This window comes from Neolamprologus brichardi, chromosome 7 (genome assembly GCF_056152115.1).
Source record: "Neolamprologus brichardi isolate AB-2024 chromosome 7, ASM5615211v1, whole genome shotgun sequence".
Taxonomy (NCBI): domain Eukaryota; kingdom Metazoa; phylum Chordata; class Actinopteri; order Cichliformes; family Cichlidae; genus Neolamprologus; species Neolamprologus brichardi.
Window position 1 is genome coordinate 48,810,726 of NC_142110.1, and position 14,405 is coordinate 48,825,130.

The following is a 14,405-nucleotide window of genomic DNA, read 5'->3' on the forward strand; positions in this document are numbered from 1 at the left end:
ACTCTAATGGTGAACTGCGCGACCTGGAAAACGGAAAGACATGTTAATAAGCCTCTGTTATTCCCTGTGATGGCTGTTATGGTAAGAAGGCAGGTGACACGGCAACAGCTCAGAGCCTGAATGGTCCCAGACAATTCTCTTAATGAGGTCCAGACCTGTATGACCCTCCCCCCGCCCACCACATTTACTCACTGAACTGAGCAGGCCCTCCTCTACTCCCAAGCCCCGACTTATTTCTCCCCGACCCTTCGCACCGTGCTCTCCACCTGCCTCCATTCTGCCCGTATTTAATGTGTCAGGTGCAGGAAATTAATCCTTAAATGGTTTCCCACAGGCTGTCTTCCACACACACACACATTGTGCACACATTGACCTTCATGACTCATGAACCTGAATGCGATAAGGATTCAGCGCACTATACCTCAGAAATATTCTCTTTCTAAATGCGCTACAGAAACACAATTATGTAACAAGACACAATGCGAGGATACTGTAAGCCTAAACATTCCTATACACATTTGATTTTGAGGGACAGTCTAAGGCCACGGGGCACACATAAACACCTAAATGTCTTTCTATTATTTCGTTTTGATATAAAACATAGTATGCTGAGATTTTTAGTTTTTAGGTTACTTGGCACCTTTAAATAACTCTTCACTCTTGTATTTCCTGGACTCCCCTCTTTAGAATTTATTCTTTGCTTTTTTCTTTTTATATGGATCTAACCTCCATCCTAACTTATAGTTACTCACACAATAGTGGATTTATAAAAAGTGTAATGGTAACACTGTAATTAACATTATAATGACCTTTTTATTTGTAGCATGTGTCTCCAACCCCCATGGAGGCTTTATAAGCACTCAACATTACATTACAGCCTTGTGGATGAAAGGTGCAGGACGAGGTAGTGAACACTTGGTGGCGTGAGGAGGCGTCATCTCTGATGGCTTGATGCCTGGGAACTGACAGGTTGGCCAGCAGCTGCAGGCAAGAAAGGATAGGGACAGGAGGGAACCCTCTTTGCAGAGCCAATGGTGGCTGCTTGCATGTGAGGGTGTGTGGTCTGGTTTAGCCGTGCTTGTGAGGAACATGAGTAGATGGTTCACTAATCTTTTGGGGACATTTTGTATGCTGGGGACATTGTGGATCGACAAAAACACTAAATCCAAAGACATAGTTTGTTGGATGACCCAAGTCTTCAAAATTATTTTCTCGGTGTTTTTAAGGTCAAATGAGATTTTCAGAGAAATGTCCTCTCATGTGTAACAAACCAGCTGACTTGCATTCACAGCATGTGTGTGTGTGTGTGTGCTGGTGAGTGTGACATGTGGAGTGGCAACAAAGGCTGAGTACATCAAAAAAAAAAAAGGCACAAAGAGCTTTAGGGCACAAACACACACACACACACACACACACACGTGCATACCTAAAAACACACACACACAAGCACCCACCCACACAGAAACACACACTTACCAAACCCCTTCAATGTCCAGGATTCTTTGTTTTTCTTTCTTTCTCCACAGAAAATAACATAACCCACAGACACACACACATTCACAACTCTGCTGTCAGTGCGAGTGCATAGTCCAAATTTTAGTCACTTACATTTTAGCCTAAATACTGGGCAGGGCCTTCGTTAGCTCTCAAACATCTCTTCATGGCATGTATTCCAAAGAGACAGTCACCCTGCTACAAAGAAAGCATGACAGAGTTCCTGCAGATTGGTTGGCTGCATGTTCATGCAATGAATCTCCTGTTCCTGCACATCCCACAGGTGTGCTATTGGATTCAGATCTGGTGAGTGGAGAAGTTCCTGAAGCACACTGAACGTGTTGTTGTGTTCATTAAACTGACTCTTGCTTTGCATTTGGTGCGTTTTCACACTGCAGGCCATAAGATAGTCAGCAACAATGTTAGCCTGTAGCATCTGATCACTGGGTGGTCCAAAGTATGCAGAGAAAACATACCAACCTGAACTATTGACACAAGGTTAGATGGGTCCATAGATTTATATTGTTCATGTCAAATTCTGAGGCTACCATCTACATGCCTGAGTAGAAAGATTCCTCAGCCCGAGATACCTTATTTATTTTTTTTCATCTTCAACTGTCCAGTAAGGTTAAGCTTATTCCCACTGAAGCCTCAGATTTCTGTTTTTGGCTGACCGCAGAGGAACCCAGTGTTGTCTTTTGCTGTTGCAGCTGTGCTGCGCTGCAATGCTGTCCTGTTCACCAGAGTTCAAAAAAGTAGTTATCTAGAGGCTTTCTGTTAGCTGTTAGCACCGGCCATTCTCCTGTGACTCCTCTCATCAAAAAAGTATTTCCTTCTGCAGAACTGGAGGTTTTTTTCTTTTGTTTGTTTGGTTTAACTCATTTGGTGATTGGACAGTTAAATAATTTAATAGGTATAGAGGTGTTCTAGATTTCTGAGATAGCAATTAATGGGTATTGTGCCCTACCACATTGTATACTCTATGAAAATAGGTGTGAAAGTGCTAAACTTGTGCCAGCCTTTTGGCTTATGGCTGTGCACCTGCTCCGACTCGGTGGTGCCTTAATCTGTTGTTACACGCTGCAGATTGTTTGGCCTCTCAGTCTCGCACTGATATGATTGTGTTCGTGCATTTATATAGGTGCTTCATAGCAGCAAAGACATTAATTAGTTTTCACTGACATCTTCTTTCTCTTGGGATTTTCCTTCTTAAGCAATCAAAGTCAGAGTTCTTAAAACCAAAGTTTTAAAGACAAATTACTCGGCGGGTGATGCAATCAAACTCATTATCTCTTCAGATGAGATGAGATGAAAGTAGGGAGAGAAGTGTTTGGGACCACACAGGAAAAGACTCAGGGAAAGAAAGAGAAAGGCATATAGAAGGCAAGAAATTAATAAATAAAATGAACAGAGAGGGACATAACTGAAGTAAAGAAGGAGGAAGATGTGTGGACTGTATAGAAATGAGGCGTCACATCATGAGATCTCTTTTTTTTCTGCTTCTCTCTCTCTCACACGGACACACTCACAAGCAAACAGAGAGGTCTCTTCATGGCGCTCTCACTGAACGCCAAACGGCCTATGTCTACAGCTATTCAAGATCTGACTTGTAAAGAACAGCTGCAAGGAGAATGCCAAAAAATGAAGCTACTGTAATGTGACTAGCATGCTGGCTCTGTGTGTGTGTGTGTGTGTGTGTGTGTAACACAGTGAAAAACAGAAACATCTGAGACAGGGTTACTTTATTAAGCTGATCGTTTATTTTTATTTATTTATTTTGGCATATAAGTATAATGAAAGCAATGCTGAGATTAGCATTTTAAAAGTTTAAAGTTTATGCCCTATTTATGCTGCACTAACTTCATTTGCCCCCTTCTGTTTTAGCATTTCAATGTATTACAACGAACATGAACGAATGGTATTAACATTTTTTCTATAAAATATTGGTGCATAGTCCAAACAATATTCTCAAGAATCCAGATTTGAAGCTTTATATAATTGGTATAGTTGGTAATATCTTTGGTGTGACCACCTTTATTCTTCATCACAGTTTGAACTCTCTGAGGCAGCTTTCTTGTAATTTCTTTAAGTACTCTTCAGGAGTAGCTCTCCAAGCTTCTCGAAGGACAGTCAAAGCTTTTCTTTGGATGTTGGCTGCTCTTTGTTGTTGTTCTGCTCTTTGTCAAGATAATGCAACACTGCTAAAATAACATTAAGGTCTGGGCTCTGGATAGGCAAGTACATGACTGATAGTGTTTAGTTGTGTGTTTTTATGTCCAGGTGTGCTGAATTGGCAGCGTGTTTGCTGAAAAATGAAGCTAATGCCAGTTGGTTTCCAAATGGTATTGCATCATGGATCAAAAATCTGACTCTACTTTTCTTTATTTATAGTTAACTTCAAGTCTGATAAGACATTTAACTCCAGTGGCCGACATGCAGACCCAAACCATGACAGAGTCTCCACCGTGTTTCACACATGACTGCAGACACTCACTGTTTGTGCCTCTCCCCTGACTTCCTCCATACATGTTGATGGCACTTTGAACAAAAGATTTAAATGATCATTTGCATTCATCGCTCCATTAGACCTGTTGCCATATCTCAAACTTTTCCCCCTGTTTGTTTTTTCCTCAGGAATATCTTCTTGACAGCCACTCTTCCACTGAGACCATTTCTGTCGACACTTTGGCAAACAGACGAATCAACTCAGGGCCAGATGCCTCTCTCAGGTCACTTGTTTTAGTGTTTTGGAATGAAAACAGTCTGCTGACACTGAAAGAGAAGTTTTTGTTACGTTTTGTGGCCACATCTGATGCTTCTAAGAAAATAATTTTGACACCTCCCAGTTGACTTGTGCCAACTTTGTTTCATGAATTTGTGATAAAGTAGTATAGCCATATTCTGGAGGACAGTTTGATGTGAAGTTAAAGTACCTGCTCTGACTGGTATTTCATTTCAAACTTGGTTTTTCTGTTGGAGCCTTTGCTCCCATATTGGTTCCTTTTCCTGTTTGGCAACGAGGTGAGCTCGGGGTATACAGTCTTCTTTTGTTCTCCTCTGTATTTCTGTTCACATAAGCACGGCCAGTAGTTGGAACATGGTGAGCTTCAGTCACTCCCCCTCCTCTGTCTTACCTCCTCTTCTTTTCTTCTTTCACCGAGGAAGCAGATGGCGTTTACTGTTGGTTATTTTCCCTTTCATAAAGGACCTACTAGATATTCTTAGCTCAGGGTCCGTGTGGGGTAAATGTGACCTTGCTAGGAAAATGACAGTGGAGTTACCATTGGACAAGTACAACCTGGAGCAGTGTCTTTTGTTTTTTGTTTTTGTTACTGCAGAACAGATCTCCATAAGAGTGTCACCTCACAAAAAAAAAAAAGACATTTTGTGGTCCAGGTGACGGGATATGTTCATGTCTCATAAAACCCCCCCAAAACAAACCCCAAACATTTCTCCGGTTTCCCCTTCTACTTCAACATTGTGCATTATCTTCTTCTTCTAATCTGTTGTTAGTCCTCCTCCCTCCTTCCCATCTTCTCTCTCCCTCAACCGCTCTCTCACATCCTGGGGGACCCTCATTTCAACATCATTGCCCCTCCCCTGCTCACCATTTGGTCCCTCCTGTATGCAAAGCAGGTGTCAGCCAGGACAAGGAGGACAGCGACTACCTCACAAAGAAGGCGACAGGGTCTTGGGGGCAAAAATACACACCCACACACACTCTTAACGTGTGCATTCTCCTTCTCTGTCTCTACTTTGCTCGCTCTAGGTCTACATGCATATGCACTTCACACATATGAGCTCCTTTTCTTTCACTTACAGTTTCGCACACACCAGCACACGCACATGGACGCACACATCTCCCGTGGGCTGGGCTCTGTTGGGGCTGGGGACAGGGAGAGCTGGAGCTGTCTGTCTGTCTGTCATTAGTATTCCAGCAGGAGGCTCCTGGCCCGGCCAGACATCTGAGCAGAGCAGCCGCAGCAGATAAAGAAGAAGCCATTAATCCACGGAAGATTACCAGGACTGATACTTTATCCCGCCGTAATACAGCAATGCAACCAGACTCATTCCATTTACAATGCCGTCAGTGGAAGAAAGAGGGAAGGAGGAGGTAGAAAGGCTATAGGCATGTTCACCTTGTGGATGGAAAGATGGCAAGAGACACAGTCAGCCAGTGTCCCTTCTCAAGTCTCATGATTTGAATTTCCTCTTTGATGGGGAAGGGGCTGGACAAATGTGGCAGTGTGTGTGTGTGTGTGGTCTTGCATTTGATTCGTGAATGTTTCAAATTCAGAATGGGTCACCCCCTCGATCGGTGTGCCGCAGATGGTCACAGTTTCAGAAATCTAAGTTGGTCCAAAGAACAGCTGGCTTTCTATCCTACACCATGCTGTGCCTCTTTAAATCTAATATCCTTAATAAGTGTTTTTGTATGAGTCCGTGTGTGTGTGTGTGTGTGCTCAGAAAAAAGCACCAGTGGCCAACTCAGCCACACTGAGTGGCCTTACATCCAAACAGGCTGTCACCTTTTTTTAAGGTGAAAGTTCATATTCACAGTTGAAGCTGCAAGTCACGTGATAAGACTATCAGCACAGCCTTGAGAATATGATAGAAGAAAGGCCAGCCAGTGAAGATACGGTGAAACAGAGGAGAGAGGAACAATACAACAGCAGATGCAGGAGATTAGATTGAAGTTAGATTTATACATGCTAACTGATAAAGCCCAGTCATGGTTGGGATTTCCAGATGATAGAACAAAACTAGGCGGAGGAAGAGAAGGGACTGTTGACTCAACAAGCAGTGCTGACAGATGAGCTGAGGAGAGGAGGAGCCAGATAAAGGAGACAAAGAGATCCTGGGCCAGTGAGGAGAAAGCAATGAAACATTCAATAGAGGCAGAAAGAAAGATGAAGGTGCAGGAGGAAAGGAGAGAAATAGTGGGAGCAGAGTGTCCACCATTGGTAGTGTGCTGAGCTCATGTGTCCTGTAAAAATCCAATCCTTCAGACTTGGCAGATAGTGTTACCATGAGAACAGCAGTGGGGTTATTGTGAAGAGAGAGAGAGAAGGAGGAAGTGAAAGAGAGAGAGAGCAAGAGAGACGGGGAAAGGCCAGACTTGCTCCAGCAACCATCTGTTACTCCAGCTTACGCTGGCACCGAGACCAACCTGCCTCTGGAAAGGAATGTAGAAGTCCAACCATGAGAAAGGCTGGAGCAACAAAAAAGCCCAGCACGAAGTGGGAGTATTCTTTTATGTATGAATTAACAAAGATAACTTTCTTTATTTTTTATTTTTATTAATTTTTTTGTTCTTCAAGCATTTTCACAGAACATGTTAGAACATAAGAGCTTCAGAGTAAGATCAGTCTGTATCTGTAGTAAAATACTTTTCCTCTGAAAGTTTTATCATTTTACTGAAGATGGAGGTTTTTTTCTTTTTTTGCAGTTTTGCTGTTTTTTTCAATCATTGAGCAATGGCATTGACAAAAGGAGTTTTTATTATTTGGCATCACAAAAACATGCTATGTCACGATGACAAGTGCATAATAAGGTGCTAATAAGCCACATGTGTTTCCTGCATAAAGGGCTTGTGGTCTGCAGCTACTGGATGCTTAAGCTCCAGAGCTAGTAGATATGGCCCCAACGTGGCATCAACACAACACACTCTCTGAATGGCTTGTTTTTACTGTTAAAGATTCATCACTCCATAGGACCCGTTGCCACTCATGTTCAGTTCAGGTCTTGTGTGGTCTGGTGTATTTCAGCCTTTTCCCTCTGTGTTCTTTTCTCCTTAGGAATATCTTCTTGACAGCCACTCTTCCACTGAAACCATTTCTGTTGACACTTTGGCAAACAGATGAATCAACTCAGGGCCAGATGCCTCTCTCTGGTCATTTGTTTTAGTAAGTTTTTGTTACGTTTCGTTGCCCTAGTTTTATAATGTTAAAGGGAGTTCCTCTATGGCTGGAAGAAGTTTTGACAACAGCCACACCAACCAACGTGCCTAGAAAATTATTTTGACACCTCTTAGTTTCATAAACTTGTGATAAAGTACTACACCCACATGCTATTTTTTTCTATGAAAAGTGCATAAGAAGGTGCTAATAAGCAACATGTCTTTGCTGCTTAAGCATGCAGCTGTTGCATTAGTACAAATATGACCCCAATGTGGCACCAACACCACAGACTCTCTTGAGCGGCTTATGCTTACTAATAAAGATTGTAGAGAATAAAGATAGTATGACAGCTTCTTCTTCTTCTTCTTGAGAAATCCACCAATGGCCTATACTCTTATTGCTTGGAAAAAATGGTGATGACATCTAGATGCTAATAATGATTGGGCCCCTATTTTTACCAAATAAAATGCTCATACACTTAAGATACTTGTCTTTTGTGAATTTTAATCTGCTTCTTAAGTCTGATACTATTAACACTTTCCAGGTCTCACAGGTATTAAATTAAAACATCCAGGCATCCACAAAAAAGAGAATTTACAGTGTCTAGCAGAGTTATAAGGAGCTTTAGCGTGCTAGCTTCCAACTAAAGATGATGTACCAAGTTCTGTCTTAACTATTTCAAAAATACTAAAATATATAGTTTTGCTGCCACAGAAAACTGAACAGCAATGATGTTAGGAGGGTAACTAATTTTGGGATTGATGACATATAATTGTTTGCTATCTGGTGGCTAGCTATCAAGCTATGGTTAGTCTAATATAAAGACATTAGCATAGGAAAGGTATAAAATGAGGGCAAAATTGTTCCTAAAAAAATTAATGTTGAGACTCTATGATGGGGAAAGACAAACGCCATCTCAAAACAGATCAAACTTCAAGAGAAAGTCCAAAAACATCCCACCCCTTAGCAAATAAACTTATACAATGTGAGAATGTAATCAAACTATTTATTTTTAGAGGGAAACTTGTAGGAAACACTTGTTTTTATTAAATAAAACAAGAGATATTAGAACAGGTTAAAAAGATAATTGCCTCAGTTAGTGCAGTAGGAGCTTGGATGTGGAAGCAGGACACATTTTTACATCCAAATAAACAGAAAATATTGAAAAGACTAAATTTAATGTGACTGCTCCATTCTACGTCTTTGTAAGTCTAAAGTAGAAGAGCTTCCTTTTCAAAAAACGATGAACTGCTGGTTATAACTAGCGTTGTGACTGCCAAATGGATCTACAGTGTCTCCATAAAGGAATAGAGGTCAGCGCTTCTTTTTAAGTCATTAAGCACTCAATAAATATCCGATGTGCCTTGAATTAAAAGTTACTACCTAGACAAATGTCAAGTGCTGTAACCCTTTAATTTCACCTCAAGGATGACTTACATTAATATTCTTAAAGCGGCACAAAAAAACCTTCACTTTTCTTTTAACTTCAAAGACGATGAGTGGTAATGATAGAGCCCAGAAACTCCAGCGTGATTTCAGTTCTTCCAAGCTCCTGTATTTATAGTCGTGTATTTCCCAGTGGTATATTTCTCACTTTCTCCCACTTGTTTTCAATCATTAATCCTGACTATCTTGGGAACAGATTTTTGCTCATGAGTCACTTCATTTTGTTGCTCTCCCCAGTATCAATATAGAGCCAGACAGCTTATGCATGTAAATACCAACTTGATCTGGATAAGATCAAGTAAAAATGATGATGATTACATGCTTTAAGAAAAAAGAAGACCCAGTAGTATCTCACAAGACAGAATGAGTTTACATGGACATCTTTCATTTGAGTGAAATGTGATTTTAAATCAGCTTCATCAATCAGAATTATCTGTCAGAATTGTATTTGTTTCTTTTTATAATTCTGAATTTTATTAAATAAAATGTGTCGTCTAATGTAGTGTTGTAGCAGGGATATATCCGTCTTCAGTTCAGTTTCCTATGTAGGGAAAAATAAACAAGAGAAAAGAAATGGTGCTATAGAAATAAAATTCTGATCTGTTCACCTAGAAGTCAAAATGCCACTGGATGTGAAAAATGAAAAAGAAGTATACCCTTTTTTTACTCTACGGTTTTATTTATCAGGACATGACAACAAAAATCCTGTCAGCTGGCTTTAAAATGATTTAAACACAACCTCCGATGAACATAATAATAAAACAAGAGAATAGAAACTTTATTTCAACCTAAATTTTAATTCTAATCCAGGTAGACTGGAAATCCATCATGTGGAAAACAAGCAGAGAAAAACAAAAGGATTTTTCTAAAGGTTGTTGGTCTGGACTTTGACTGGGGTCATTGCAACACGTTGACTCTTTGTTATCAGCCATTCTGCTGGTTTAGCCCACGTTTGGCTGTCAGACAGATGGCCTCAAATTTGAATCCAGTATGCACTGGTTTACAGAGTTGATGGTCAGCCTAATCACTGCAAGGTCGCCAGGTCCCCTGGCTCCAAAACCAGTCCAAACTCTTTACCCCTCCACCACTGTGTTTGACAGCTGGTATGACATGTTTGTGCAATTGGACTGTCACATGTTTTCACATGTTATACATGTTAACTGAGGCGTGTGGAATCTATAGCTCTTGGGTTTTTGCTGATTGTGTAAGCATTGCACGGTCTGGCCTTGGTGTGAATTTGCTAGGACATCCGCTCCTGGGAAGATTGGCAATACTGTACAAAGATGGACTACAAATTGTTTGGAAATGGCAATTTAACCCTTCCCAGATTGATGGGCAGCAACGTTTTTTTTGTTTTGCTTTTTTAAGATCACCGCTCATGTCTTTCATCTTTGGCATTGTGTTAACACCCTTGGACAGCAAACTTCTACTTCAACAGAGATGGTCACGATTGTTCAATTAAGATTAATCAGTTGTATTTAATTGCCAGCACTTAGCTGTTAAATACGCTCTTAATTCTTGTGGAAACTGTCCTAAATTTTCACTTCTTCTGCATTTTGTCTCAGTTTTTTCAAAATAAATAATGACACAGCGTAACACAATGTGTAATGTTAACATTTTTAAAATTATATTCTGATGCATAAAATGTTAAAATTGAAAGGTGTGCTTCAAAGGTCACATGAAATAAAAAATACCACTGTAAAGATATAAACAACAGGAATTTTATTTTTAATACATGTTGTGGTCAACTGGGATAGAGGTTCAGGAAAAATAAAGCCATGATAGAATCCGATAATTTGGTTACTATGGAATTTTTAAGCGATCCCTTTCCCACCTGCTAGATTCTTTTGAGAGGCAACATAGAATTCCTTCCACTTCTATGTGGGTGCGTTAATTTTCTGGTCCATATTGCAAAAATGTCACCAAGAAAAAGCTAATATCGTGAAATCAAGGCCCAAACTGTTGATCAGATGCCCAGCCCACAATACGCAATCATTTTAATACATATTTCAAACAATCAGATATAAGACATAAGTAAATATTACAGTTGTAAATTTCCAAATTAGAAAAGGATAAAAAAAAAATGTAAGTGAACAGCTTCATTTAAAAAAAATTCAGTTTTTTTTGGTTAAATTAATTCAAGTTGATGTAATTATATTAGACCTTTTCACAGCTGTCTTGTTAAATATGATTGTAAGGTAACGCCCGTATATTATATATACTAGGAATAACATCTCATCTCTGTTAGTTGCTCGTTCTTCTTACATTTACGATAATGGAACTCATTCATTTAATCCCAATTTGCAAATCACCACATGATCTTCCACAAAGGACGAAGACATGGTCACCATCAATCCTTATTATTACAGCAATATTTTATTTCAGACAATACAGTCTCCTTTTCAGTGATCTAGTTTTTGAGGTCTCCAAGGAAGAAGTTCAATTCCCCATCCATCTGTGACCTCCACAATTAACTCAGCGACCAATCATATTAGAGAGTGATGGAAGTGGATGTGAGCCATTCAGAACTCTTGAGACTGTGGGCCTTTAATACTTTATCATCACTGTCATTATGAGACTTCAATACTCGGTGTTACCGGGTAGAACTGATGCTTAAAGTATTAGAAGGGAGAAAAGGGGTTTCTTCACATCTCGTCTTCATTTGAATTATTATTATTATATTGATGCTATCATCAGCAGTCATGTGGATCCTGCATTGTAGTACTGTATTAATTATCCACCATGAGACCTGAAAGAAAAGATTTTCCCTTTATATTATGATGGCAGTGAAGCTGTGTTGGTATGGAAGGATTGATATTTTTTTTCTCCTCTTATAAGCCTCATACTGGTTTTGATCATCTCTTGATTTCTGTTACTCGTGACTCTGTTTTTAATGAAGTATCTGTGACAAATATTAGATAATATATAAATCACTGCTGGTGTTTTTATTCAAAAAGAGGAAAGTACTACACATAACCTGAGGTGCACTGTCCTATGATTTATGCTACAATTCCACACACTGAGACAGATCCTTATGAGCACACACGCAACGTCTTCCTTCTGTTTAACAGAAAGCCCACAGCCCAAGGAGCACTTCCCAACGACTGCCAAAAGAATCCTACTTCAGAAAAAAGGAAGGGTAGAAATGGAGACTATTTTTGCTACCTGTTGAAGATCAGGCTCTGGCTGCTTGGCTGGGGTCACACAGCTTAGGGAAATTAGAAAAAAGAAGCTGACAAACAAAGAAACAAAGGACTGACATCCTGCTCGAAGGTTTCAAAACTCTTCTTATTTTGCTGTCCTCTGTGGCCCCCTCGAACGCTGACAGCACAGCGGATGCTGCATCCTGTTGACAGTTTGTTCAGGACCGGTTAATCCTTCAATTTCAGCCAACTACACTGCTCAAAAATAAAATCAAATAAGACTAAAATAAAATAAAGTACAATAAAATAAAATAAGTTAAATTAAATAATAAGTTCACAGATGAAAGCAGGTTTACCCTGAGCACATGTGACAGATGTGAAAAGGTCTGGAAAAGGTTATACTGTCTGTAACATCATTCAGCATGACTGGTTTGGTGGTAGGTCAGGGATGATATGGTGATATGGGGAGGCATATCCAGGCTAGGCTGTGGCAACATTAAGTTTTGGGATTAAATTCTTGGACCAACTGTCAGACACTCTGTTGGAGCAGGGGGTCCAGGGTTGTTCCTGGTGCACAATAATCCAACTATGTATGGCCGAGAATATGTAGGGAATTCCTGCATTGACTGGCCTCCACGCTCACCTGACCTGAATCCTCTGGGATGATTCAGTCCATCTGACAGCTTGCACCTGAGACCGTCCAGGTGCTCGGTAATGTCTTGGTCCAGATCTGGGAGGAGGTCCGCTGGGACCATCCAGATCGTTTTTTCACTTTGATTTTCAGGGTCTCTTTAGCCTTCCTTACGTTGATAACCTTCATTTCCATCGAACGATGTAGCATCCTTTCATTTCTAACATATTACGCAGTTCATATCAGTGTAGATATGCAGCATGGTTTTATTTCCTATTGAAATTTAGGAAATTCAATGTATCCCATGGAATTTGTTTTTAATGAGATGGATCTATTTATTTATTTCTATTTGTATGTCTGTTTCATCATTTTGACATGTCTTCTTTATAACTTTGCACATTGCCACAGGACAGTTCAGCTGTATTAATCCACCTTTTATTTTGAACATAGTTCTGTCTGCTAGTGAAAATACACTTCTTTGGATCTTGACCTCGTGACTTTGAAACATTTCCTGCATTATCGTGGGACCAGAGCAAATGTTATATCTCCTCCCTACCTCGTTTAACATCATCTGCCAGTGGCTCCTTATTTAGTGGGCTGTGAAGTGGATTGTGGCATATCTCCACCTCCCACAGAAGGTCATTGATTTCTTCTTGGGAAATACTTCTTGAGTGAGTGTGTATGTGTGTATCTCTGTGGGGGTGGGGGGCACACGGTTTCATCAGGAAATTGCCAGGGTGCAGCAGTGTGCAGTGCTTATTTCCGTTTTTTTCTCTTATAGGTGGACAACATAATGCTGCTATTTTGCGCGTGTTTTCTATGTATGAGGATACCCAAGACGTAGAGAACTACTACACTTTGCTTAAACGGATATGGTTTCTGTGGGTACCTACAGGATGTGGTTTGGTGGCTTTGTTTAGGGGCAGAATGCAAAGAATTTTTGACTTTCAGATTTCTTTCTCTAAACGCAAAGCTTTGCATGCCTTCCCCAGTGAAAATCATGATTTGGTTGTTACTTTCTTTTTTAAATTCGCTAATGATGAGGCAATATAAGTCTTATTTGGTATTGTCCAACTTCTCTACAACTGTTTGGTGGAGAGAGGATTAATAAGGTCATGACTGAACTCATATATATCCTTTGAGGTACATTACGGAGCAATGATTTTGGCATTTTGGCTGTAAACCAGCTAGTTTAGTTAGCAAGAAGAATTCAAGTGGATTGAAGCACCATTTAAAACACACCTTCAGGCTGTGGTAGGGCTGTATGACCAGGAAGCAGAGTAATGAAGTGCTGCACCTGGCCTCCACAGTCACTAAAGACCCATGTCCAGTTGAGATGGTTTGGAATGACAGAGTGAAGGAAAAGCAGCCAACAAGTGCTGGGAACTGCTTCAAGGAGAGCATTCCAGGGAATGACCTCAAGCTGCTTGACAGAATGAAGAGTGAGCAAAGCTACTCTGAAACATCTATATTATACAACCGTTTCAGTTTACGTGTTTACTGTACTTGTTGTTGATGCAGTTGTCAGATTATGTCTACAGTAGATTGTTTTAATATATATGCAGCACTATACAAATAAGTATGTTGCGTTCAGAAATGTTGAGGTGCTGCATGTATACAGTGCACTCATGGGTCACTTTATTAGGCCTATCTGACTGTTGTTGCTGACCCTTTATGATCCAGCAGGATAACGCACCCTGTCACTATGCTCAGATCATCTCACTGTTTTTTTTAACATGACAGTGAGCCCATTGTACTCAGATAGCTTCCATAGTCACCAGATTTCAACCC